The following is a 27993-nucleotide window of genomic DNA, read 5'->3' on the forward strand; positions in this document are numbered from 1 at the left end:
TTTTTTTTTTTTTTTTTTTTTTTTTGGTACCAGGGATCAAACTTGTGTCCTTGTGCTTGCAAGACAGGCAGAGGAACCACTGAGCTAAATCCCTGGCCCTTCAATGCATTCTTTAAATGCATTCCTATCTAGTACAAGCTCATGTGAGGGGCTAAACTTTACTTAAGAGCAACATAAACTACATGTCTAGAAAAAAAACTGGCTTCAGTCAGAATTTCCTTTTGACCACTGTGTATATATGTTAGGTGGATTCTGTATACAATAACAACCTAAAACTTTTTGCCAGCAGTTAAAATAACTATCAAGTCAATGACAACAAACCAGCTTGGGTGATGTGCCAAACCTGACCCATGCAACTAAATGATAGATGTTCTAATGACATGTAGAAACTAGAATATTCTACTTTGGATTACTCATTCATTAATCCATTAAATGTTTATGGAGTGGGCACTGTTCATCAATTAACTATTTATTGAGGACCCGTGCAGACAGAATTAAACAGTGAATATAGGCGGTAGGATTTTTATTTATCTACCCAGTGGTCAAAGATAAAAGCTAACACGCAGAAAAGAATTGTTGCATGTAATGGTCTTTAGATAATGGAGTTCTTTAAACAGAAAGACACAAAAGTACACTAATAATTGCAGAGTTAAGGTTCACATTGGAGGGGTCAGTGAAATTCGAGATTCACAGGAAAGGCTTTCTGTATTTTGACACTTTCAGAATACCAGGCCTGAAATCCTGCCATGCCTTTTTCTCTCCTTCTCTTTTACCTGTTCCTATTTAGTCCTCTCAAATGAAACACTGCTTTAAGTCCTCAATTAAATCAACCAGTTGTGATTTATTATTTTTTTCAAAGTAGATACTTTTGCTCAAGTTCAAGAGAAATCCAGAACTGTTTAGAAAGGAGAGGTACATCATGCAGAAGGACATGTCCCTGGATGGAGGCAAGAGAGCGGAAAGGGATGTTTAAAGAACATGATACTGAGGCTAGGCTGGGGGGTAGCTTATACAGTGGTTGCTTTCTTACAGCACTGGTGTAAGCTGGTATTAAGCTTCTGATGGCTTTCTTAGCAGCTATAATCCTTTATCTAGGGTCTGCTGTAAAGCACAAGTGTTAGGCTTTCTGTATTGCAAGGAAGATGGTAAGCACTGTCTGTAATGTAGCCATTCTAGGGTTAAAGGCAATGAATGACTGAGATGACTGTGACTCATCTTCTTGCCTCAGGCCACGATACTGCTATTTTCATGAAAATATTCAAGAAGGAAGCCAGAGGTCATCCTGCCCAGACATGTATTTAAGAAAGCATTAGGCAGCAATCAGTATGTTCAGCCTACAGAATCTCCATTGGTGCCTCCTCCTTTACCATGGCCGTCCTCTGACACATGGCCACTTCTGTCTATTTTATATCCTTTACTAACAGAATAAAGAGACCCCTAGTATCTGCTTCTAACTGACCAGATGAAGGGGTCTCAGAGTCCTGTGTCCATAATGCTTCTCCTGAGTAGGAGAAATTCTCACAAATAACAGGGTGTCTTGAGGGATGGACTGGAGACCTGTCAGGATTATTTGTAAGGTCTAGGAGAGAGGAATTTGCTTGTTCCAGGATGAGGGTGGTAAACATAAGAAAAGTAGAAAAAGTTTAGCATCCACTGTTTTGACTCAGATTTCTGATTTACATAAGTTCATAAATTATGCCTCGTATAGAGCTGCTAATAAGATAGAACCAGTATCACCTCACTTACTAATGTCCCGCATTTGTGCATGACCTCTACTCCCTGGGAAACCTCCCTAATTGTTAATTCCCCAGGAAGTCAGTGTCCCCCACACCACTGCTTTTCAAGGTATCCATCTTATTTCAGAAGACAGTCAAGCTCCCTGACTTGGGAACATTCAATATAAACGTAAGTTTTTTCCTTACAGGCTTGATGTAACACAGACTCTCTATTAAAAATAATCACAGCTCACTAACTCTACATCAATCACTCATTCTATGCTTGCACACATATCCATCATTACCTCTCTCTTTGTCATCTCGTGGCCAGTAAAGTCAGAAATATGTATTTTCCTGTGAATGCTTATACACTTTGAATTCTATTCTAGGAAATATATCTTATAGAAATGAATATTCTCCAAGTACACAAATTTAAAAGAACATCACATAGTTGCTAACTATAACTGTGCACATCATATGTAAAATCCTGGGGAAAATATGCATGATATAATGTGAAACAGGAAGAGCAAAATTCAGCATTTTATCTATGATTATAGCTATGTAAAATGACGTAACCACATGGCAACACCAGAGAATAAGGAAAATGTGATCTTTTAGAGTAAAACAATCATTTTTAAATTTAGCTTTTTTGTTATGTTTATCCTAGAGGTATGATACACAGAACCATTTCTTTTTGTTTAATTGTGAATTATTTATATTGTGATTTTTTACTGTTAATACTGTTTATAGAGGAAGAGGTCTGACTTTTACAACCCTAAAACACCCACCACTGTATTTTCATTATAAATTTTCCTGTGCCTTTTTTATGTAGTTATGATAAAATTTATTCAGTATACATTTGTGGAAGGCCTCCTATGGTTCAGATGCTGGGAAACAACAGTGAGTCAAGAAGATATGGCTCTAGTCTAATGGGAGAAGGCAACATTAATCCAATAACAATACAGATGTTAGGTAACCAATACAGTAAGTCCTTGACTTATGAATAATCAAGTTTCGAGCTTTCAGATAGAAATGGACCTCACATTAGGAACATCTGTAGATGGGAACAAATTGTGGCAGTAGTTCACATCTGACAGACACGGTCACAGTTGTGCTGCCGTGTGCTTACTGTACAGTGTCATTGTGTACAGTAATACAGTACGGCCAGGGGCTTACTGTATTTTTGTGCTTGCTTCTTTTTTGCTTTTCATTGATATTTGTGTCAAAGCTGTACAAGACTCACTTTGGTGGACTTATGAATGAATCTGACTTACAAGTGTTTTCCTGGAATGGAACTCATTCATAAGTCAGGGACTTACTGTAGTGCTAAATGTCATTTATTCATTTAATACACATTTGAATTCTGGGTAAAAAGTAATGAGCAAGTTAAGTCCCAGTCCTCCTGGAATTTAAGCTCTGTTTGGGTGGGAGTATGGATGTGTGTAGCACAAGCAATAAGCAAAAAGGCAAACAGGTGCTATGAAAGCTTGTAAGAATCCGACGGACCTGGTCTGAGGCAGCAGTAAAGATTTCTCAAGATGACAGGAATGAATGGAAAGATGACAGATGAAGAATTAGGCAAAAAGGGCTGGGGATTTGGCTCAGTGGTTTGGTCACCTGCCTCGCAAGTGCAAGGGCCCAAGTTTGAACCCTGGTACCCCCACCTCCCCCCAAAAAAGAGACTTAGGCAAAAGGTAGTAAACAGGGTGACCTTGGAGAGAGCTTCCTGGGGCAAAGAGTATGAGCTGTAGAGCAACAGTTGCATATCTCGAGTGTGGCAATGGTGAAGAATACTAACCACAGGGAAGAGGAAAGAGACAGCCGCTCAACTACACAGCATCAGAGGTCAGGCGAAGTGGTTTAGTGTTCGTCCTGAAGCAGTCAGAAAGCATTAGAGGTGTGACACCTCAGAATGGCATTTTTAATGGATCCTAACCAGAAGTAGAGAGTAGATTCCACTGGGGCATGGGAGACCAGTCAGGATAACTTGTAGAGTCTACAAAAGTGGAACGTTTACTTGGTCTAGGATGATGGTGGTGAAGATGGAGGAAAGTAGAAAGTGTTCAGAATGACTTAGTGGGTAAAACTTATCCTGAGGTGTCCATTGTGATAGAGTAACTTTGGGGGTCAGGGATAGACAAGTCAAGGAAGATGCCTAGATTTTTGATTTACATGAGTGCATGAAAATGCCATTAATAGAGATCATGCATATGTAATCTGAAAATATTTAACATTTTATCAAAATACTTGTAACTATTAATTATTAAATATCTATGTAATATTCAAGTTAATATGTTTTGCTTCATTTATTTTCTATTCCCCTAGCACAGAAGATTGAGATTTTCCCCTATAAATTTGGTTGAGATGAACATAATGTACATTTTCTATTTTTATAGTGTCTCAGACAGAAACAGAATGATTGGGTCAAAAAGTCAAAGTATTTTTTGTGATCTTTATACATACTACCAAATACTTTTCAGAAGGCTTGTACCAATATTACTCATGCTAGCTAAGGCATCTTTGGAAGGCTAGTAGGGCTAGAGGAGAAAAAAAAACATAATTAATCTGTACGTGAGTTTATGGTAATATTTGTTACTGGAAGGCAACAAGAAATGAAATTCAGACAGTAATAAACACATGGATACGTGAAGAGGGCAAAGTTTTGAGGAAATTCAGTAGTATTTAAAGCACAAATATTTCAAGGATAACCCTGCAGATAGCAGTCAGGACAACAGGAGAACATAAGCAGTCAATAGCCAGAAAATTCACAGTTTGGATTGTCAACATGACATTGTGTTTACTGTTACTAAGAAGCAAAATGGAAATAGTTCTGGCTTTTGAAGTGAGGCTGAACCAGGAAGAGAAACCACAAATCACATAAAAGCCCAAACTCTCTGGGAATCTATGACTTGTCTTCCTAACCTTACATATCTAAGAGCTTGTCTATAATAAAATACAATTTGCATATTTAAGATGGTTGACTGAACTTCTTTTGCTAAAAAGAACACAGTAATTATTTGGTGTGGTTTTGACTTACTCATTTACTTAAAACATTAAATATCAAGTAAATTTGACATCAGCAAGTAAAAAAAAATCTCTGGACACAAAAGCAAACACAGTGGACAATGTTTTATAACACTGTTGGCCTCAGTCTGACAGAATTGACGTTTGTTTGTTAATGAGATTCAATTAAACTCTTAACCAGCCAGTGCAGGCTCTTCCTCGTCCGGCCGTGTTGGTTTGTTATTTGCTCAGCCAACAAATTAGAGTGTGCAGTTCAACTCAGCCAATGAGAAGAATCTCAGGATTATAAATGACACACATATAGGTAAATTATTAGTACACAGCATGTCTGCTTAATTAGTCCAGCTTGACTCAACACATCACAAGGCACTGTTGTCTACAATTCTGATTTGTTTTGCCCTCAGGCTGGTCAACTTGACTACACTAAGTCAGGCCTTTTCTTGCTGGTTCGAGCCCTCAGTTCCATGTGCAAATATGCCTGTTCTTTATTCATATAGATTTTACTCCGCCACATGCTGCTTAGGATTCCATCCCAGCACCTCCTGAACACACTACTCTTAGCTTCCTCTTCCTGAATTACTTTTTACAGTCTTGAGCTATGAATCCTGTCTCCCTCTCCACTTCTTTGTCTTCCCAACTGTGCCTTTAGCAGTCATCTTTTTGTTTGCCTTTATTCCAAGCAAGTCTTTGTCCTCATCTTTATTTCCATGATTAATAAATTATGTACTAAGCATTGAGAATGCGTTCAGTAAATGATAGTTGTGTCTTTACCCCCTCCTCCACCTTTGGGACCAATCTCTCTGCTCCCTGTTAATAAAACTTTGGCGCATTCTTGAGCTACTTTCAGATAGCAGGAAGAGCACAGGACCAGGGTGAGGTTCTAGCTGGTGATCTTGGCCAAATATTTAATATTCTTGGCTTTATTTGCCTCATTTGCAAAAAGTGCAGGATGATGTAGTAGACTGCTTGCAAGGAAGGTCTCCACAATTCCTCTCCTTCTTCAAGGTACACTCCTCCTTTGCAGTTTCCTCCACCAAAAGGTAGGGTCTCTTTCATCATCTCTTGAATCTCTTTGTTTAGACCAACAAAAAACGATGGAAGTTAACCTGTGAAACTTCTGAGCACAGGCCTCAAGATGTTTTGCAGCTTCTGCCTTCTCCCTCTTGGAATATTGAGGCCACTGCATAAAAGAGCCTGGGTTGGGTCTATGAGAGTAAGACCATACAGAGAGAAGTCCAGCTAACAGCTGTCTCCACGGTTAAACATGTGAGCAAAGCCATCCTAGACTATCCAGGCCCAGATGACCTCAGAATACTAGACCAAATTGGACAGGGTACAAATCCCAGCCAGATCACTCAGCTGAGCTCAGTCGGCATGGCCATCCCACAAAATCATATGCTAATAAAAAAATTGTTTGAAGCCTTCATATACAATAAAAAATATGGATTGAGATGAGATCATCTTCAAGATATCTTTTGGCTTCAAATCTTTGCTCAAAAGTCAGCATTGCTATATCATATTCTTGTAAAGCTGATAAGGGTCTCAAGATATAACGTGTTCAATTTCCTTGTCTGCCAGTGAAATAACAACAATAAAAAATAATGATGATATATGATATGTATTGATCCTGTCCTATCTCCAGGATCTTGCAGTCATTATTGCTAATTCTTATTAAAATCTTGCAGGTCCTCATTTATAGAGACAATATAAATCCCAGCAGACCCAGAAGGCTTGTATGTTGAATTGGGATATAAACTCATGCCCCTGTTTCTATGATGCATGTTCTCTCAACTATATATCATGCAGTCTCTGTGTATTATTAACTCCACTAATAAATGATGCATTTGCTGTAAACTTACTGTGACATTTGCCAGTCACACACGTGGTATGATAATTCAAATATGCAGAAGGAGCAATTATACAAAAATTAAAAGTACCTTAAACTACGATATAGGAATTATAGCTTTCATCCTCTTGTCACCAAAATCTCAAATACTTCTCAAAATAGTTTCCCATACCAGATTCTCTTGTGGGGGGCACTTATTCTCCATTTTGTTCTTCTTACTTGTCTTTTACCTCCTCACTGGCAACTTTTCTCTTCCACTTTTATTACTTCTTTGGCTTCTATGCACAGCTGACCTTCCTATCATACTGACCATCTTAATATACCTTATTCTATATCCCAGTCAACTAATCATCTGGATTCCCATCAACTCTTTATTCTAGGCTTTAAGGACCTCTTGCTTTGATTGCCCCAAATCATCTACCTTATCTTTATCTTATAGGTTCTGTCGTTATCAAGTTTTAGAATGAGTTTTTCATTTGCACTGAATTGTGTTAAGGTAGATTTGTCTCTTTATTTAAAGTCGATCCTTCAGCATTAAGCTTTTCCTCTTTTATAGGTATTTAAACATATTTTTGTCATACTGCCTAGTAATCACAACACACAGAAAAGCATAAATGGAAAGCACAGGGATGGAACTGTACCTCAAGTCAGAGCTCAAATGCAGAATTAATGTCTTAGTTATGTTCTCATTGCTGATACATAATACCTGACCCCCACAACTTAAAGGAGAAAAGGTTTATTTTGGATCACAGTTTGTAGAGATTTCAGTCCATAGTTGACTGGCTCCAAGGCAAGGTGGGATGGTAGAGGGGAACTGCTCATGACAAGGCAGGCAGAAGTGGAGAGATATCAAGAGAGAAGGGAGGAAGATATATCCTCCTAGGACATGTCCCCAGTGACCCTCCTCCTCCTCCTAGGCTTCACCTCCCAACATCACCTTTAGCAGTAAACTTATCAGTGGATTAGTCCACTAATAAGTATCACACTGCATCCATGATGTAATCATCTTGCAATAGCCCCATATATGAGCACTTAAGACTTTGAGAGGACATCTAGACATCAACTATAGCATTCTGACCCTGAATCCCCAAAGACTCAAGTGCATCCCTTTAGAAATGCATTAATCTCATTTCTAAGAGTTTCCAAAGTCCTAACAGTTTCAGCAATGGTGAAAAGTTCAAATCCAAAATCTCCTCTGAGATGTAATGGGTTCAAGATGAGGTTATAATTCATATGTCTTGCTGCTGGGTGGCTCTGATTTGAATTTGATCATCTGATGCTTTACAGTTAAACTGTGTATGCTCTTTTGTTAATTAAAAATGCTAAAACAAAGAGTCATTATTTCAAGGCTAGATTATTATTAAGCTCAGTGGTATGTTTTTCTATTATGATTCCTCTGTTGTTTGTTGGTGGTTCTCATTTTTGTTTGAGATTTTTACAGTAGTACCTTGGTTCACAAACTTAATTTGTTTCATGATTCTGGAAAAAGATGGACACATTTGTGTTCATGCAGGTGGAGTTTGTCACTTGCTGCAGAGTTGGCAAACAGAAATAAAATTTTGTCAAAAGCTTCTGTTTGAAAGCTGAGTTACCACTGTATGAACTTTTTGTGTTATACCCTATTCATTTTTCAGTTGTAAGACTATTTCAATTTTGTAATTATTCAAATGCAAGCCAACCAGACTCAGTCCATTTATAAAATTTTATTAGTAAAATGACCAATAAAAGTGATTAGATATGTTTCTAGTACCAGTGGTATAAACTGCCTGATGCATGTACCATACACATCATGTATGTACCATTGGTGGTTTAAGCCAGTGGGAACATGTTAAGGAAAATTCTTAGCTGTCAGCCTCTGTAAAAATTAAAAGAAAATTAAACACTGCCAACATATAAAGCACAGGATAGACATTCCCATTCCAAAAGAAAGAAATAGTGGGATAGAAAGGAATGGGACCAAAGAAAGACTGCAACTCAGCAGGACAAGCACCAATTCCTATTGTTTAAGGTATAGCACCTGGGGCCACCTGTGGCAAGACAGAGACTCTAAACCATTTGTAGGGCCCCACCCCTACAGCAACGGGGGTTAGTTGCATCCCTCAGGGTTTCTGTCTTAAGCCAGCTTTGCTCACTTTTGTGGCTTGTCTCAAACGGTCCACATTCCTGGATTCTCCAACTCTCTGGGGTCTCCAACACACTTTTGGCTTCATACTCACAGCTTCGCACACTGCCCTCACAGGGGCACACTGCCTGGCCACACAGGTCTTCTGAAATCTGGGTGGAAGCCTTCCTGGCCCCACAACTCTTACATTCTGCATGTGTGTAAAACCAGCACCATGTGGATGATACCAAGGTTTGCTTCCATCTGGAGTAATAGCCAGGCTTCCTTCTATCATGGCTGTAGGGGTCTCTGAGTGCCTGGATGGCTGAGCACTGTGAACAAATCCTGAGGAACAAATTCCCTAGGCAGTCATCATTGTAGAACATTGTGTTCTGGGGCTCTCTTCTCAAAGCAAAGTCACTTTCAGAATTTACAGCCTGTGAAGGGTAGGGCCTTGATGGTTTTCACATGCCCTTAAGCCATTTTTCTTGCTGTACTATTCCAAAATACTTGGCTTGATTTAATGCTAATTTTGCAGCAACCATATTCTCCTCTGCTCCAACTTTGAAGGCCCCAATTTTGCTAGAGCTTCCTTTCTGGCCAAACTGAAAACTTTTTAATGTATTCTGCTAGACCACTTTCTCTGTTAATGTGGAGCTGGTTAAAAGTCCCCAACAGTACCCAAGCCAATATTTGGCTGCCTTGAAATATTCATTGATTAGTCTACTGTTCTTAATGTCAATCTCCCTCAAGGTCTCAGGACAGAAGCTAAATATAGACTTTTCCCCCAAACACAACACTCATGGCCTGGAGTCCAACACCAATGAAGTCCTTGTTCCCAACTGAAAACTCTGAGCCTGTCTTTACAGGCTGCATTTTTATCAGCATTCTGGTCTTGTTAGCTCTGACTGGATTCTCCCATCAAATTTTTGTTTGTTTGCTTGTTTGGCTGTTTTGTTTTGTTTTTAATTTTGAGACAGGGTCTCACTATGTAGTTGAGACTGACCTGGAACTCACTGTGTAGCCCAGGCTGGTCTCAAACTCACAGCGATCCTTCTGCCTCAGCCTCCCGAGTTCTGGGATTACAGGCATACGCGACCATGCCTGGCTCTCACATCAAATTTGACTTATAGCATTGTAAGGATGATTCTCCAGCTGGCACCTCCAAACCTTCCCAAATTCCTCCCACAAACCAGTTCCAAAGGTTTCTGAACCACATCACATGATCAAGTACAGTCATTACAATGACCCCACTCCTGTCACAAAAATCTGTCTTTGTTACTTTCTTCTTGCTGAGACACAATACATAATACCCACAATTTAAAGGAGGAAAGGTTTATTTTGTTTCACAGTTTGTAGAGATTTTGGTCCATAGTCAGCTGGTTCCAAGACAGGGCAGCAAGGGGAGGGTATGACAGAGGAAAATTGCTCATGGTATGGCAGGCAGGAAGCATAGAGAAATCAAGAAAGGAGGGAGGAATATATACCCTTCTAGGACATTCCCCTAATGACCCACCTCTTTTCCCTAGGCTTTACCTCTCAACATCACATTTAGCTATAAATTCATCAGTAGACTTGATAGAGAACACTTTACTAGCAAAAGCCCTACAAAATGTCACAATGTAAGATAATTTCTGCCCTTTGCTCTGTTTAGTTCAGAATTAACTGGTACAGGAGGCATCTAGTCTCCCTCAAAAGCTTTGTAAATGAAAAGAACCATTGTTAGCTTTGCTGACTAAACAAACCCCCTTCCCCTTGGCTAGAATAGATAACTAAATGAATTTTAAAGGTAACCTCTCCTACCAAAGAAGTGCTACATCTGGGTTGAAATTCAACTGCCTCACCATGTTTTGAATATCAGCAGTGTGAACTGTGAAAATGCAATGTAATCACCTGAATGAGGTCAAGGTTGTAAAACCCTATAAAAGGGGGAGTTGCAGCCCAGTACTGGGTCTATCAGGGCACTGCCATTAGGTGTAATTGATCCCTATCGATGGAGTAAACTTTTATTTTATTTCCATTCTGCTGCCTGCCTCTCTAAGCATCACTTGCCAATTCCTTCCATAACAGACTGATAACATAACACTGATAACACTGATAACATAACACCATAACACTGATAACATCACACCCCCATAATCCACCATAATCCAATCATTTCACAGAAGGCCCATATGAGCATGAGAGACCCAACTAAGCTAAAGTGATTCCATGTTAGCTGGCTAATAGCCCCAGAGATTGCTATGTACCCGCTGTAAGATATCTGATGCCTCTCCACCTTGCAGCTGCGAGACAGCCCTGACCTATGTTTGCAATCTTTACTGCATAACTTTGTGCAGAGTACGTGACTGCTGATCACCAGTAGACCAGTAGCCTTTGTCCCCTGCCTTCAGGCTTTGAATGTTAACCCCCACCCTCTTATCCCTCTCATAGAAAGGACCTCAGCCCCTGAGCTGGCTCCTCTCTGAGCTACTTGGCTCCAGGAGTGCCGTCTGGACTAAAAAGGTCTGTTTTCCAACTTGTCCTGTGTATTCCTTCCTGGGTGATTCTCGTGGCTGTTCAAGCTCCTTGGAGTAGTAGTAAGACCCTAGGTCTCACAAGCACATGAGAGTTTGGGCAGACACCTAGGTATAAATCATAACAATGTCATAATGGAGAATGGTCAATGTGTCCAAGCAAGAACTTGTCAAAACCCAAATCCTCAGAGCAGACTATCTTAGCAAAGTTTTGCCACTCCCCTTTTTCTTGCTCCAAAAAGGTATTATTTCCAGGAGCTGATTTTTCATTGGGCTCACCCTTAAGGAAAAGTGTTAGGACAATAAGGGTAAGTTTTCAAGCAAGTATAGGCAGAATAAAAGAAGCAAAAGCCCTGTGGCTCAGGGGCTACTCTAGCAGTATTATAAACTTGGCCTGGATTCTCCTCTCCTGGTTGCTCCTCTGAAAAGATTGTTGTTTGAGAGCCTGACATCAGAGCCTGGCCTTTGGATCAGCCCATAGCTAAGTTGCAAGGATTAGAAAAAGTAAATAAGTATATTTAAAATGTGTTCTTTTGATAATGGTAAAACTAGACCATATTGGGAAGTCTGGAGGAAGAGAAGGACAGACAAAGAAAGAGGTAAACTGAAGCAAGCAAGAACAAATCTTAAGAACTCAAGGGCAGCAACAAAACTATGACATAAAAATTCAAGCCAAACTAAATAATAAAACTCATTTAAACTCTTTAATGGCTGTAAATCCAGACTACCCATTCTTAGATAATAGACAATCTTTTTTATATTTAAAAAGCTGATCATTTTAACCTTCCTATATCCTTCTTCCCTTCCTTTTTTTCTTTTCTTGGATCAAACACAGAGTCTCAAGCTGTACCTCTGAGCTAGATCCACATCCCTTTTTTATTTTGAGAGACAGAATCTCACTAGAGGACAAGGCTGGGCTCAAACCTTGATCTTCCTGACTCACCTTTCCTGGTAGCTGGGAATACAGGCACGCACCACCATGCCTGGTCCCTTCCTGGGTGTTTATTTTTACCCAACACAAAGTCAAAACAGAAGGAAAAATAAATTAAGTAAAACTAATGTCGTGTAATTACCATGCTGATTCAGCTCACAGTTAGTGATTCCTTCCCAAAAGTCAGCCTAAAGAAGGTATAGAAAACTAGCTATATACCTGGAAGTTAGAATTTTTTTTGTACTGGGGATCTAACTTGGGACCTTGCTCTTGAGAGGCAGATGGCAGTACCACTGAGCTAAATCCCCAGCCCTGGAAGGTAGACTTTGAGTGTCAATTCTGTCTTATGTCTTTCTATATTTACATGATCTTTTTCATTTATTTACTCAAACTGCCTCTAAAAGTACCCAGTATCTCTTCCATTTTTACCAAATGATATTGAATTACCTCTCATGTATTTGTCTATCTTATCAGGCTACAAAGCTAATCATAGCTTTTTTTTTTTTTTTTGTACTGAGGATTGAACTAAGGACCTTGCACACAGGAACAGGCACAGTGCCACTGAAATCCCTGCCCTGATCATATCTAATTCTTAGAGTACTTTTACTGGGTCAGGTATGATTACATATATTAACCAATTTAGTCTTACAAGTACCCCTGTGAAGGTAGATAATATTATTTCCCACTTTTAGCAATGAGAAGATTAAAATGATGAGCGGGTAAATTAAATTCAGACAGATTGGGTTGAATGCTGTCTCTGTGATTTTAATCTCTCTGTACCTCAGTTTTCTTATCTAAAACAGTGCATGAAATACACCTGGCACAGCTGAAATGCCAGTGAGAGATGAGAAAAGGCCTGACTCTTCCTTTACCTGTGTCATCCAGAAGGGGGAGTTGTTTTCAACTGACAACTGTCGCGCTCCTCCCTCTCACTTCCCTTCCCTTCCTCTTGGTCCCATGAGGACGGACTTGGGACAGCTTGCCCCAGTGTTCTCTGGCCATTTCTGATGTTAAAAGTAGCTATCTGATAGGACTGTTCAGCTGATAGACACAGTGCCCCTCCCCATCCCTTCCTCTCCAGGTCCTACTGTTTGTGCTTTGAAGAAGTGGCAGGGAAACTGCCCCCCATCGGGTAGAAATCAGGAAGTGATCTGAGCCCCTTGTTAGCATCCCCCAGATCCCCAAACCTTGAAAAAGTGGAGTTAGTCTTGACTTTAGCCCCACCATTTTCCATGATACTGCAGCTGCCATTCAAGCAGCTACTTCTCCCCATGGGCAGCAGCAAGTCTGAATTTGAGCCAAGCATCAGAATTAAGTTTGAACCAATCAGTAGACTCAAATCAGTAGTCTCAAATTTGGACCAATCAGCAGGATTGAATTTGGATGAATCACAGGCCTACTACTGCTCTATAAAAGAAGCACTCCTTTCATACTCTTCTGATTAGTGTAGAATGGCTTCCTCTGGTGCACTGACCCCCTGTGCTACAGCACAGTCCTTTTCTAAAAAGAGCCTCCCTCTTACGATCCTGCTCAGCAATCGGTGAGGACTGATAGGCATCAGTGGAGACTCATGGAAACTGCTAAGAACTCCAGATAGCTGCCAAGCATTAGCCTTGACCACTGAGGAACTGACAGGGGTAGCTTAGAGCCCCAAACTTATAACAAAAGGCCTGAGGGCTATAAGGACTTGGAGTTCCAGAGCTGTAACACCAAGCACTGAGAACCACTGGCACCTGAGGCCCACAGCTTCTAGCCATGCTGCGCTTTGCCAATTTTCAATTTCTCTCCAATCAAGCAAAATAACTTTTCAACCAGCAACACTGAGTCACTGTGACCTGTGGAATGTGAAGGCTGGGTGCTAAAGATGAGGGAGAGTGGTGGGGTGGAAGCTGCGTATCACAATCTCCAACGTAACAGAGGTCATTGGCAGTGAACTGAATGAAGCTTAGGCTTCTTCTTTTCTTAAAAAGAAATGCAAAAGGCTTAGGCCCAACAGACTCCCTCCTACATCTCCATGTTGTATTTAATGAACAAAGTTTGCTGTGAACACCCTTAGATGGCACATTCGAGGTAGGAGGCCACTTTATAAGGCTCCCTGGTGGGTACTTGCCAGCCCTCACACTGCACTGAATGTACTGTCTGCGGCCAAGGTATAAGCTGCATAATTCCTAAGAATACCACACCTCATTCAAAAAACATATACTAGCATCTAAAAACAATACTCTTTTAAAGGCAAATAAGGCAAATAAACATGAGCTGGGAAGAGGATACACTTTTATTTATTATAGACCTAGTTTTCTGTCAGACTTTTGAAAATAATAATTCTTTGGCACAATTAATATTTATTTTCCACTTATGTTCCAGGTGTTGTTCTAGGACCTTAGATTGTACCACTATACTAAAGAGACAAAGACCCTCACTTTTCTGGCTTGCAGCCTATTAAATATTTCCATCATCTTTTTTGTCCAAATCATCCTCAATTCTCACCCAATCCACTGCAAAAAGCAGCCTTCCAATCTGACTCTCTTTCCACCCAGAATCTATACATCAGCCAGATCAACTGCCAAAGAACAAACTTTCAACAACTGAATTTTAACTACAGAATTGGCCTTTATTACTGTTCATGAATTTGGCAGCATCCCATCTACCAAATAATTCCCTCGGGGATGACAGGTTAGTTAATTTTTGTAAGATGGGTTGAACATGAACAAGCAAAGAGGACAAGACACAAAATTAAATTAACATCAGGGTATTTCAAGTTTCTTTCTTTGTAAGGGATAAAGCAGAGGAGATTTCCTTACACTGGCTCAGGCTGACTGTGACTCTTGATTGGTTGTGGTGAATATCCTGGGTATTGAGAAACCTGGCATTTTTTTAGTACTTTCTTTCAAGTTTGAGGCCAGCCTTGGCTACAATAGTGAGTTCAAAGTCATCCTGGACTACATGGTGAGATCATCTCAAATACAAAACAAAACAAAACAACAAACAAAGAAACAAAAAACAACACAAAAAATGGACCTGGGCTTCTTCTACCTAGCCTCATGATTATTTCCAGTTAATTTTTTAGTGCTTGACTTATTCAACACTTTCTCTACTGTGCAGAATCCCTGAACATTTTTCATGCTAGTTGTCTTATCACTAGATTATCAGCTCCCTTAAGTGCCAGAATTCCTGAACACACTGGAAACACTGAATAAATGTTTGTTGAATAATTTAACAAATGAATACAAAAGAATTAAAGACTAGAGTTTTAACCTTTTGGATCCCTTTGTTCCCCTTTACATAGATGCTCAGACATCTTGCACTGAAACTTGTGAGTTGAATATTAGATTTCTATACATTCAGGGAAGTTTCTCAGCTACAAAACTGAACATAAATGACTCTTGTAAGGTGTTACTGTACAAATGCAGGACAGGTTAGAATCAATAAAGTTCTGATCCACAGGCAGAATGTATGATGTCAACACTTTAGATATGTTCATTATATTATTCTTGGCTTCTTTTCAAAGACAACTACATCCTAAATTTTGACCACATCCTCTGTCTGCTAGTTATGTAGAGTTATGTAACAAGATACTTCTGTACTTGTGAATATCTAGTATATCCTTCCTTCTTTCTCATTAATAAGAAGGAAGAGTATGGGGCCATGGATTTAGCTCAGTGGTTCTGCCACCTGCCTCCCAAGTGCAAGGTCCCGAGTTTGATCACTGGTACCAAAAAAAAAAAAAAAAAAAAAAAAAAAAAAAAAAAAATTTTCCTTCTTATATTCAGAAAATTCAGTGCTTATTCTTAAAACATGTTCTGCCAGAAAAAGGAGACAGAAAAACAGAAAAAGGAGCTTAAGCAAATTCACAAGTTTAGAGAAAAGTGCACCTTCCATAGGTTCATCCTGGGTCCAGGCAAAATGGCCACAAGACTGTGTTACATTCACTTCTCATACTGTAACTAAAATCCACAATTATCCTTTTCAACTTAATGCACCCTCTGTATTGTGCAATCTTAAAGATGATAGGAAATCAGGCTGGGGATTTAGCTCAGTGGTTCGGTGGCCTGCCTTGCAAGCGCAAGGACCGGAGTTCAATCCCCGAAAAAAAAAAAAAAAAAAAAAAAAAAAAGATGATAGGAAATTGTCTCAAATCTAACTTTTTGGAATTAGCTTCAACATTAAAGATTTAATGTTGTAATATGAGACTTCCTTCCTCTCCCATCCCATTCTCACACTTGGATCAAATATACAAACAAGGGGGAAAGATACATTTCAAATAATTATTCCATTCTTTTGTTTGTTTTGGGTGATGGTGCTGGGTATTGAACCTAGGGCCTCACACATGCTGCACTAAGCTACATCCCCAGACCAATTATTCAATTTTTAAATAGCTTTTAGAATACAGAATGCTGAGAAAATGGCCTGAGAGTTCCTAAATGTCACCACCATGAATGTATGTCTCATCAAAGATAGCAGAGATTAGAAAATTCTGACTTACAAACCATTATCCACTGCAGTCTCTATTCACTGGATCAAAGAAAGCTTGATATTGACATCTGTTAAAATTCATTGGTTTGGATTACAGTTTGCAATACAATTTTGAAAAGACAACCTGTGAAGTAACTCTTAATCAAATGGTTGCTGTGTTTTCCAAGTCCTATTGCACAACTGCCTTGCAAAAATCACTGTTGTGTTTACACTGCCTTCTGCATCAAGTTAAAGCCAAACCACCTGAAAAACCACCCCCCTTCCTCAGAAATTACTGTAGAATAAGTTACAGAGGGCTTTATTCTTTCTTAGATCCTACTGTGCTATGATCATTAGAATCATTACTCCGCTGATAAGTTATTTCAAACATATACATATTATTGTATGGTATCATTTCATCTAGAACATCTAATTAAGTTTTGTCTTCAGATGTAATAACACTTATTTACCAAGACATACTCCTGTGAAACACTCCTTGAATGATTCTATTACAAAATCTGTACCTGGAGTGAAATGAAATAAGGCCAGTAGTACAAATGCATAAGTGTACATGTCTACTCCAAATTATGTAATTTTTTTAAATGGAAGCTTGACTTTGTATAAAAGATATTGTTTTGGCAACATTATTGCTATGTGCTATTATTTGATGTCATTTTAACTTTCAAATTCTAGTACATAAATTATCCTTTCTCAAGTGTAAGAACAAACAAAATTTGTGATCATTCTTTACAATGTATTAATACTTTATCATGAAACCTCAATGGGTCTTTAGAGAAAAGGCCTAAATAAGCTTTGTTACAGATATACATGACAATGTATCATTGGAGTGTACTGTGTATTTTAAATGAACATGCTTGTGTGCATCATGAATAGGTACAGAATAAGTGTACTTAGTCTGTAAACAACCAATCTGTTTCTCCAAAATGCAAAGAAATGTTAATACCATAAGAAAGCAGTAATGCCAGGTGCATTTCATGGAAGAAAAGTGAAATGAAAAGAGTTGTTTACTTGGTATATGCATATGGGTGTGGCCTATTTCTTATTAACAATTACCTAACATTTTAAAAGTCATTATCTCTTTAGCTTTGAAACTGGCTTTGATGACGAAAATGTTTATTTTCTTTTAGATAGGACAAAGAAATTTCTAGCACAGAAAAAGAGATTTGAGTATCTGATTCTCCCTGTTTTTTTTTTGTTTTGCTTTGTTCAACATTATTTTAGTACCTCTATTCTCTATTAAGCATGGCAGTAGATCTGTCTGAGAGAATGGACCATTTTTCTGGGATACAAGCAGCCTGTCCCACTCATAGCAAAGTGGTCATGGGTAACTACTATGCTTTGGGTCATGGGATTCCAAATTTTACATTTCCCTTGCTAATCAATCAACTGAACCAGGGATTCATGCTTGATCCAAAAGCTAAGTATGAGCAAGATTGCTGCCCAGCTGATGCTATTTTGTACAGTGATTAAAAATTTAATCATGCCTTTCCTTTTGGTGTGTCCCAAAATCATGATGACAAGACAGACAAACTAAAATGACACACAGGTTTCAAGACACTCAGAGGAAGGCATTGAGCAGTACTGTGAAGAAGCCATTAGACAACAGTCACACACAGACAGAAGCCATGGGGTAAGGAGGAAAGCTGCAAGAAAATTAGCCATAACAATGGAAACAAACAGTGAGAGGCAAAGCTAAAAAGCTGAGACACAAGCGTGGTGATTACCAGACTCAACAACCACAAGCAGAATGCTGTCATATTCTGATCAATATTCCAGCTCCCAAGGACGGCCTGTCTGCTGTTTCTTATGTTCATTCATTTCCCATTGTATCCTTACAATAAAGTGCCACCCACTGCTTGTGGCAAACTACTGTATGTTCCTCGTCACCCAGGAGAGGATAACTAAAACATCCAGCCAGCCGGGTGTGGTGGCGCATGCCTATAATTTCAGCCCTTGGGAGGTTGAGGCAGAGGATCACTGTGGATTTGAGGTAAGCCTGGACATACTAAGACTCTGTCTCAAAAAACAAAAGAAAACAAAACACAACAAAATAAAACATTCAGCCATAAGCAACATGTAGGAATATTTTTGCAAAGGAACTTTTTAGCATATGGACAGAACATTTCAACTGTCAACAAAACTGACTTTGCTTTGCCATTATAAAGTCTTTTTTATTTTTTATATTATGAAAGTGAAATTATACTTAATGCCAAAGACTTGGAGAAATCACAGAAAAACTTGGAAGAAACAAAAATTATGCTTAATGCCCAGAAACAGAGATACTGCTGTGTGTATGTGTTCGTCCAACTGTTTCAAAGTAAGGGTAATGGAACTGGAACTATGCCTGTCTTATTTTGGCTGAGGTATGAAGGAAAGAGACTCAACACATACAAGAGTTACAAGAAAACCAGTCAAGGGAACTTGCTTGGTAGAATTTATAAAAACAAACAAAACCCAGAGCTCTCTTGTTAGTGTTATAAGTCCCATCATCCACATTCAGTCAGGAGAAGGAGACAGAGAATTTGTGAAGAGGTTTTATTTAAAGAGAAGGAATTTGACAATACTTCTGGAAGAGCTTAGTCATATCCCTCATAGTTTGTGCTGAAATCAGTCCTCATTTCCAGGGTATCTCAGGAAAAAATGGTGAAAATGTTTCTGTGGATGAGATGTGGGCCATAGGACATGAAAAGTAGGGGACTGTTACAGTTCACATTGTCTGCAGCTGGCTCCAAGGGTAAAAACACCTTAGTACAAAGAGGCTGTAGGTGAATCTCTAGATTCCCATAAGAGAGCAGGGGATAGCATATCACCTGCTTCAAAAGAGTTGCAGAGTTTGGGGCTGGGGATTTGGCTCAGTGATTCTGCCGCCTGTCTTGCAAGCGCAAGGTCCCGAATTTGATCTCTGGTACCAAAAAATAGATTCTAAAAAAAGAATTGCAGAACAGTGCCTGCCATGGGAAAACCCACATGAGCATACATGAGAAAAAGAGGCAGCTTTAAACACCTGCCCAACCCAGAGAATTTGAGGTCACCCTGCCTATTCCAGTCAAGCAACAGCTTTTCAGTGTACATTTCCCATCCAAACTCCTACATCTGCCCCCATCCACCACCATCCTCTTTGATCCTGGAATGATCAAAACCCACCATGGGCAGTGGTGGGGCAGAGGCTAATGGGGAAGGTATCTCATTGTAGCAAGTGTTGGCTGCACCAGTGCAAGTGGCTCCTCCTCTTCATAAAGCTGGAATTAACCTGGGACTGGACAGTCTAATTATCTGTTGAACTGGGACTGTGTTGTGCTCCAAGGTGAACAAATGACTTTCATTATATAAGAGTGAGCAGCCCAGTCATGGAAATCCCCTTGTTATTATTTAAGGAGATAGTAGATAAAACTAAAATGTTTTCTGATTATATTCCATGATTCCCACTTGTTCAACATGCTAGTCATACTTGTATGCATTTTTAAAAAGTTCCCTTGTACTGTACATACTGTTGTGCAATACACACTTCAGATTTAGCAGCACAATAAGAATGCTGTGCTGTATCAATATTCTACCATTGTATCCTGTGACTATATATGTCTACTACCCTATTGTTGGATATATGAATTATTTCTAATTTTTCACAGTCATAATATTGAATATAATTCAAAGCTGGCATTGTGTACATCTCTGATTATTTCTGTAGAACAAATTCTCTGGAGGATTTACCAGGTCAAAGGATGAACATATTTTAATAATTTCTGAAATATATAGGCAAATCATTCTGAAGAAAGGTTGTATCAAATTTTTCTCCATATGAAGATTCATTTCCCATATCTGGCCATACTAATTAATACTACTTTTAAGTTTTGCTAATCTGAAAGGCCCAAAGCAAAGCAAAGCAAAACAAAAAACAAGTTCTGCCTCTTTCCTTTCATTTTTAGATAGCCAAACATTGTTTCACATGTTCATTTGATAGGAGTTATTTATAATTTATCCACTCAATACCTTTGCTTATTATTTCAACTTAGTTGTCACTGAAAATAATGCTTCTATGATGTTCAAGATAAAGCATCAAAAGAATGATAGAGTTGGCAACTCTCAGTATTTGCTTTGGAGTGTAGCTCACAGGCTGGTCTAAACAGCACTAACCATAAGCCCAGCAAGACTGAAAATTGCCTTCTGTATACCTAACTTTGTAGGGTGTTTGCTTCTTCCTGTTCTTGCCTCCATTCAGGCTGGACTAAACGCAGAGATGTAATGGTGGCCCAACGACACAGACAGTAGTGTCATAGACACTATCACTGTCTCTATCTTTTCCCAGCTAACTGCCCCAGACTGCCATGGAAGCATAAAATTACTGCCTGAGCTGATATGAATGTGCTGGGACTGAATAGCACAGATGATCAGGGGATGGACTCCAATCCTTTTGTAACATGAGCTGATGAAATAACATCTATATCTGTTTTCTTATCTGTGGAGCTCAACTCTTCATGTCCAATCCCTTGCTTTTCTGTCTTGATTGGTTTCCCATTACTCACTCATTTACACCCTAAATGTCAACCATTCCAAACTCTTTGCTACATCTTCTGGGCCATTTTCCAAGTTTTGCTTTTGCTTACAATTTCTTTCCTACAGATTCTTTGTCCCATCATCCAACTCAGTGCTGGCACTGAGCTAAAGGGTTGAATAATGTCTTTTTGATTGAAAAAAAAATCCAATTTAACCATAATGAATATTTAAATGTGTAAGGAAGATATGAAGACAATGGGAAATTTAGGGTCTATTAGTAGAAAAAGACACATACAAAGTAGCTGTGAGAAAGAACATGACATGACAGAGCATGTGTAACAGAAAACAAAAGATTCTTATTGAAGACCATAAAGAATGATAAAATTAATTCTACCTAAGTGTTGGAAGAGGATTTGTGAAGATGGACCTTTAAAGGACAGTTAGACCAGATTTTCTGGAGCATAAACTCCATTAGGGGAGGGTCTAATCCACCACTTTTCATCAATAATGATGTGCATTCCACAGTGAATGACTAAATGATCTGCAAAGCAATTCTGGTGTTTCTGGGGAAGGGGGATTCTTTGGCATGGAGAATAATCTGACTAGAGGAAGTAAAGTAGTACATGATTTAGCTTTGTTTTTTGTTTGTTTGTGATAAGTGGTATACAAAGTTTTTGTTTGCCATCCTTACATCTGAAAAACTTCCTGAATTTATTCATTGATACCAATCACTAACATTTTCATTATCGTCCCACATTAGGCAATCAATAAAAGTCCCAGAAACTCTGAAGATCTGTCAATTCCTTGGTAAATACAGAGAAGAAGGGGGCCTGGAATTTAGCTCAGTGGTTCTGCCACCTCGCAAGTTCAAGGGGCAGAATTCCATCCCCGGTACAAAAAAAAAAAAAAAAAAAGTACAAGGGCAGAATTATCCCCGGTACAAAAAAAAAAAAAAAAAAAGTACAATGGAGAAGATTCAATATTAAGATCATAGAAGTCTTCTGGAGGCTCAGGTAAAAACAAGGCTTGAAGGGAAAACTAAGGATATCTTTTTGTGGTCTCAGGCCACTGGCTCATTCACACAAACACCAACATGCTGCATGACTGCTCCTTGCTGCAATGAAGCCAGAGGGAGAAAGGTGCCAAACACATCCTTCACTTCTTTGTCAGAAAATATTTTGTGTCTGTCCCTATTTAAAAATGTATAGAATCTAAAGGTAAAACAAAGCCAGTTAAACTAAAACTTATTGCAATTGTTAAAAATTAGTGAAGGTGTAGTGCAAATTGCCAAAGGTGATGGAGGGTTTAAGAACAACCAGCAGTGAGCACAATCAGCAGACTCAGCCTTTTTCTTTAGGACTTTAGTCTCCAAGAGTGATGTGAATGGTTTTTCTGAATTGAAGATTTCAATATTCCAACTGTGAATTTTTTTATTTTTTTGTACCGGGGATTGAACTCGGGGCCTTGCGCTTGCAAGGCAGGCCACCAAACCACTGAGCTAAATCCCTGGCCCCTAACTGTGAATTTAATTCAAAGTATGTTTCTGAGAATTAATTCAATGCAAGTGTTAACAAGCCATAATTAGGAATTGTTCTACCCATCTACCTTCCAGGTATCCATACATCAATCACCCTTTAAGGGCATCCTCTTCACAAAGGCTTTCCTAATAAATTTAGCTCTTATCCATCTTTCTGTCATTTGTAAACTCTGCTTTGTTACCATCTGGGCCACCTGTAAGGCCCTTGGTCTTCTGCAGAAACTATAACATTATTTAAATTCTCATATCTTATTTTCTCAAATAGATCATAAATTTCTTAGACCAGTGATGGTAAACCTTTTAGAGACTGACTGCCAAACTGCAATCCAAGACCCACTTATTTATTGCAATATCAACAGTGAAATACTGAAGTTTTAGTTTAGAAAAAACTCATACATTAACATTTTTGTCTTAAACTGAATACTGAAGTCTTAGTTTAGAAAAACAACTCATACATTAACATTTTTGCCTTGAAATAAAAACACAATAACATGTATACCTAGGTCGACCCCACTGTCTTAGACCCTATACTCTGCAGTTATCATAGTAGATTGCATATCTCATACAAACAAAAGATCCTCAAATATTTTTCAACCATTTCTGGTTTTAATACAAATGAAAAATATCATTCGTTTCCTCAAAATGCTGGGATTTGTTTAAGTTACTAAAATAATGATACACTTGGAAAGGGGTATGGTATCCCTTTCCTTTACCATCATGTATATTGAAGATATAACTCTTAGCCTTGTTGCTCTGAACCCAGAAGTGTGTGTTCAAAATACTTTCACAAATTCTAGAACAACAAAGCCAAATGATCTTCCAGGGACTCATACTGGTGCATACAGCTTACCTGGTAGGTGTTGGTACCCCATCACAGAACGATGACTTTGCTTCCCCCTTCAGTGACTGCACAAACTTAGAATCAAGATCCACAATGCCCTGTGCTGCTTTTGCAGGACACAGAGAGGTAAAATACCCTTCTGCTGCCCTGAACCAAAGGGAAGGTATGCTGAAAAGATAGCTTGCTGCAGCTCAGAGAGTACAAATAAGTACTTGAAATAAAATGTCCTGTTTTTCAATTTTTCCCCCTCTGGTGTCTCAATGATCAGTCAATCTTAATTATATTTGTTTAGAGGAGGAGAGAGATAAAGGTCCTGATCAAAGTCCAAAGCTGAAAGGGAGGAAATGAAAACATCACATTTTCCTCTTGCTTGCTGAGCACCTGCTGTCTGGCAGGCTGTTCACCAGGTTTGCCTGTGTGGTGATTTCTGTAGGCCGATCAGTTGCCTGCTCTATGGTCAGGTGGCTACTCCCGGTTTCTCCCCCAGAAGCCTTTCACCAGGCCATCTGGAACTGGGGAACATTTCCAAGCTTCCATGCCAGAACTATTCTTTAAAATCTGCCCACTGTTCCCCTTTCCCCCAAGCCTGGTCCCAGGCCTAAAACCAGACCTCAAATTCTAAGACATAATATACATCAAGATAAAATGTCTCTAAATATTTCAAAGTTAATAGAGGAATTGAAGTTCTTTAGTATTCTGATATTTTACCTTACCCAGGACTCACAACTAGAATCCATTTCTTTCTGTGTAAATAGTACTTTGAATACCCAAAACTCATCAAAGCTAAAAACCCGAGTTCATATAAAAGATTTCTTTCTCCTTCCTCCTACAGCCAATCAGCCAACAAGGCTTGCTAATTTGACTTGAATTAGCTATTTCCTGCTAGTTCTTGAATCTTTCACCTTCTTTTCATCCCTGGTCAAGGCCTTGTATTAGTACATTTTGGGTAGCTATAACAGAATACTACCACGCTAGGTAATTTCTAAAGAAAAAAATCCTTATTTTTCATGGCTTTGGAGGCTGCATGACATCAGCATTGGTAAGGGAATTAATGGTGTGTCATTCCATGGTGGAAGGCAGGAAGAGAACATGAGAGTAAGCAAAGAAGCAGCCAAACTTGTATTCATGACAAGCTCACATTTGTAACAGCCAGTTCATTCCTGAGATAACAGAATAATACCTTCATGGGGGCAGAGCTCTTATGACCTAGGCAATTCTTATTAGGCTCCACCCCCACACTGCACAGGAGATTAAGTTTCTAAGACTCGAGTTTTGGGGGACACATTAATTCCCTACATACATTCTCTCTTCTACTCAGACGTCACCTAGAGGCAAGCACCTAAGAAAATTGGACTCCTAAGTATTTCAATTTGACCTAAAAATTAGCTCTAAATATTTCAGTATTTTGTTTTCATTTCCAGTTTTGTCCTCAGGAAAGCACACAGGCCTATCATGATCCACTCTTGTCAGCCTCTGGCCTGTGCTCTTGCCCATCACTGCCTTTCAATTCATATTCTAGAGAGAGGATCCAGACAGTGCCTCTATCTCACCAACCTTGCACATCTTTCTGCCTTTTCCGAATGCAGCTCACTGCATGCAGATGTCCTTCTCATCTTCATTCACCCCTCCCCTCCAAGAATCAGTTCCAGAATGGTCTTCTTTAGTACGGGGTTAAATGACCTATGTGTCCCTGGACATGTCTTATAATTTGCAACATTGTAGTGCATATACGGTCAGTTCTCCATGGTCTGTGGATTCAACCAATAATGGATTTAAAATATTTCAAAAAAAGGGCTGGGGATTTAACTCAGTGGTTCCGCTGCCTGCCTCGCAATGGCAAGGACCTGAGTTCGATCCTCGGTACCAAAAAAAAAGTCCTTCTGCATTAAATAGCTTTTTTTCTTGTTAATATAGTACAACTATTTATATAGCATTACATTTTATTAAAGATTATAAGTAATCTAAATATGCTTTAAAGTATATAGGAGGATATGCATAGATAATCTGCAAGTATTACATCATTCTATTTTATTTTTGTTTTTTTGAAACAGGGTCTCAGTTCATAGTGCAGGCTGGCCTGGAACTCACTAGGTAGCCCAGACTGGCCTCAGCTCATGGCGATCCTTCTGCCTCAGCTTCCCATGTGCTGGGATTGCAGGGGTGTACCACCACACCCGGCCCACGTCATTTTATATAAGGGACTTGAGCATCTGTGGATTTGGGTTGTTATGCTGTTTTAAAATCCCTCTCCTTCATTTCATTGAAAGATTGTACAGAACATTTAAAAAATATCTCCAGTACAAGGTGCCTAGGAGGATCCAAATACATCTATTAAATAAATGAGTGTTTGCTGCTGAAGAAAAGTGACACTGAATCATTATACAGAAAAAAAAAATCTAACCTATGGTAGTCTTACTGTAAAGAGGAACAAAGAGGTACTCAACCTCTCTCCCCTGATGCTGCGAAGCCCTGAGAGGAGGGACCTGAAAGCAGTGACAGGTAACAGACAGCTGCCTTAATGCTGCCAATGGAGGAGCTGGTTATACTTGGCAACACCAAGAGAAAGATGTAAGATTGCAATGTCACTTGCAATGCTAAATGCTGGTAGACCTATAGTTAAAGTTCTGATGACTACTTGACCCTAAGGAAGGAAAGAAGATCCAAGCCAAAGAAGAAATCCAAGCCAGGGCCGGGCTTACTTCCTAAGATGACCTTACCCTCAGAAGTGCATTTTCCATTTTTAGGAAAAAGGAGAGAGACTTGTCACTTGTGAATGCCCAAAGTTCCTCAGAAATGAAGCTGAAATAAGCTGCAAACAGAGAAGCATTCGTACTACTCAAATGATAAAACTATCACTGATGTTTTGAGGAACTATTTTCAAATGTGGTGTTTGTATTTTTTTATGAGTTAGTCTGTGGATGTATGTAAATTTTGGGGGGTACACGGGGTCAATCCTGGGACCTTGCACTTGTGAGGCAGGAGGCAGCACCTCTGAGCTAAATCCCCAGCCCTGTAAATAGTTTTTAACAAAGAGATGTTTATGTGTCATAGAACCCCCTCCAAAGAAATATCTAGTAATCAATCTAATGAAGGAAGCAAAAGACCTCTACACTGAAAACTACAGCACTGTGAAAAAAAAAAGAGATCAAAGAGAATATAAGAAAATGGAAAGACATCCCTTGTTCCTGGGTAGGAAGAACCAACATAGTGAAATGGCCATACTTCAAAAACTGCTATATACATTCAGCTCAATCCCTATTGAAATCCCCACAGTATATTTTACAGAATTACAGAAAACAATCCAATAATTCATTTGGAACCAGAAAAGACCTAGAATAGCAAAAGCCATCCTAGGCAACAGAGACATGGCAGGGGATATTACAATCCCCAACTTGAAACAAAGCCACTGTGATAAAAACAGCATTGTACTGGAAAGGAAACAGACCCAAGGATCAGTGGAATAGATTAGAAGATGCAGAAACAAATCCACATGTACTCAGCTACTTCACCTTTGACAAAGGAACAAACCATCCTCATTGGAGGAAAGATAGCCTCTTAAATAAATTGTGTTGGAAAAACTGGATTTCAACTGCCAAAGATTAAAACTAGACCCTTATCTTTCACCATGCACTAAACTAAAATCCAAGTAGATTAAAAATCTAAATATTAAAATAGAAACACTAAACTTGCTGGAAGATGTTAGGTAGAACTCTTGAAGACATTAGCATAGGAAGAGACTTTATGAACAGATCCTCAGTAGCATGGAAAGTAGCACAAAGAATCAACAACTGGGATCTCATCTTTTTAAAAAGCTTCTGCACTGCATGAGAAACCACTAACAGCTAAGAGACAACCTACAATGAGGGAAAAAAATTTTACCAGCCATTCCTCAGACAAAAGTCTACTGTCTAGAATATATAAAAAACTAAAAAAAAAAAAAAAAAAAAAAAAAAAAAACATCAAAACGCCCAAATATAAAGACCTGATTCAAAAATGGGCATCTGAAATGAATAGACATTTTTTAGATAAACAAGTAAAAGCAGCAAATAAATGTATGAAAAATGTTCAACATCACTGGTCATTTGAGAGATGCAGATGAAAGCAACACTGACATTCCACCTTACTCTAGAAAGGATGCCTGCTAACAAGAAATCAACCAATGGGCCGGGCATGGTGGCGCATGCCTGTAATCCAAGCACTCAGGAGGCTGAGGCAGGAGGATCCTGTGAGTTCAAGACCAGCCTGGGCTACATAGTGAGTTCCAGGTCAGTCTCGACTACATAGTGAGACCCAGTCTCAAAAAAAAAAGATCTCTCACGGAATAAAAATGAAACAAAAAGGAAAAAAAAAAAAAAGGAAATCAACCAACAAATATGGGTGGGGTTGTGGGGAGAAAAGGAACCCTTCTCCATTGTTGGTGGGAGTGCAGACTGGTGCAACCACTGTGAAAATCAATATGGAGATACCCCCAAAACTAGGATTAGAGGTCCCATTTGACTCAGCTATCCCTCTGCTGGG

The 27993-nt window shown here is 39.1% G+C and overlaps 1 protein-coding gene across 1 annotated transcript in view; it reads right to left on the bottom strand.

Moving 5' to 3' along the window:
• The window catches only part of Exph5 (exophilin 5), a 69625-nt gene that overhangs the window by 22329 nt on the left and 19303 nt on the right, over window positions 1-27993 (bottom strand). The gene's annotated exons all lie outside the window — the stretch shown is intronic.

The sequence above is a fragment of the Fukomys damarensis genome, unplaced genomic scaffold (genome assembly GCF_012274545.1).
Source record: "Fukomys damarensis isolate Sample0158 unplaced genomic scaffold, DMR_v1.0_HiC HiC_scaffold_16, whole genome shotgun sequence".
Lineage (NCBI taxonomy): Eukaryota > Metazoa > Chordata > Mammalia > Rodentia > Bathyergidae > Fukomys > Fukomys damarensis.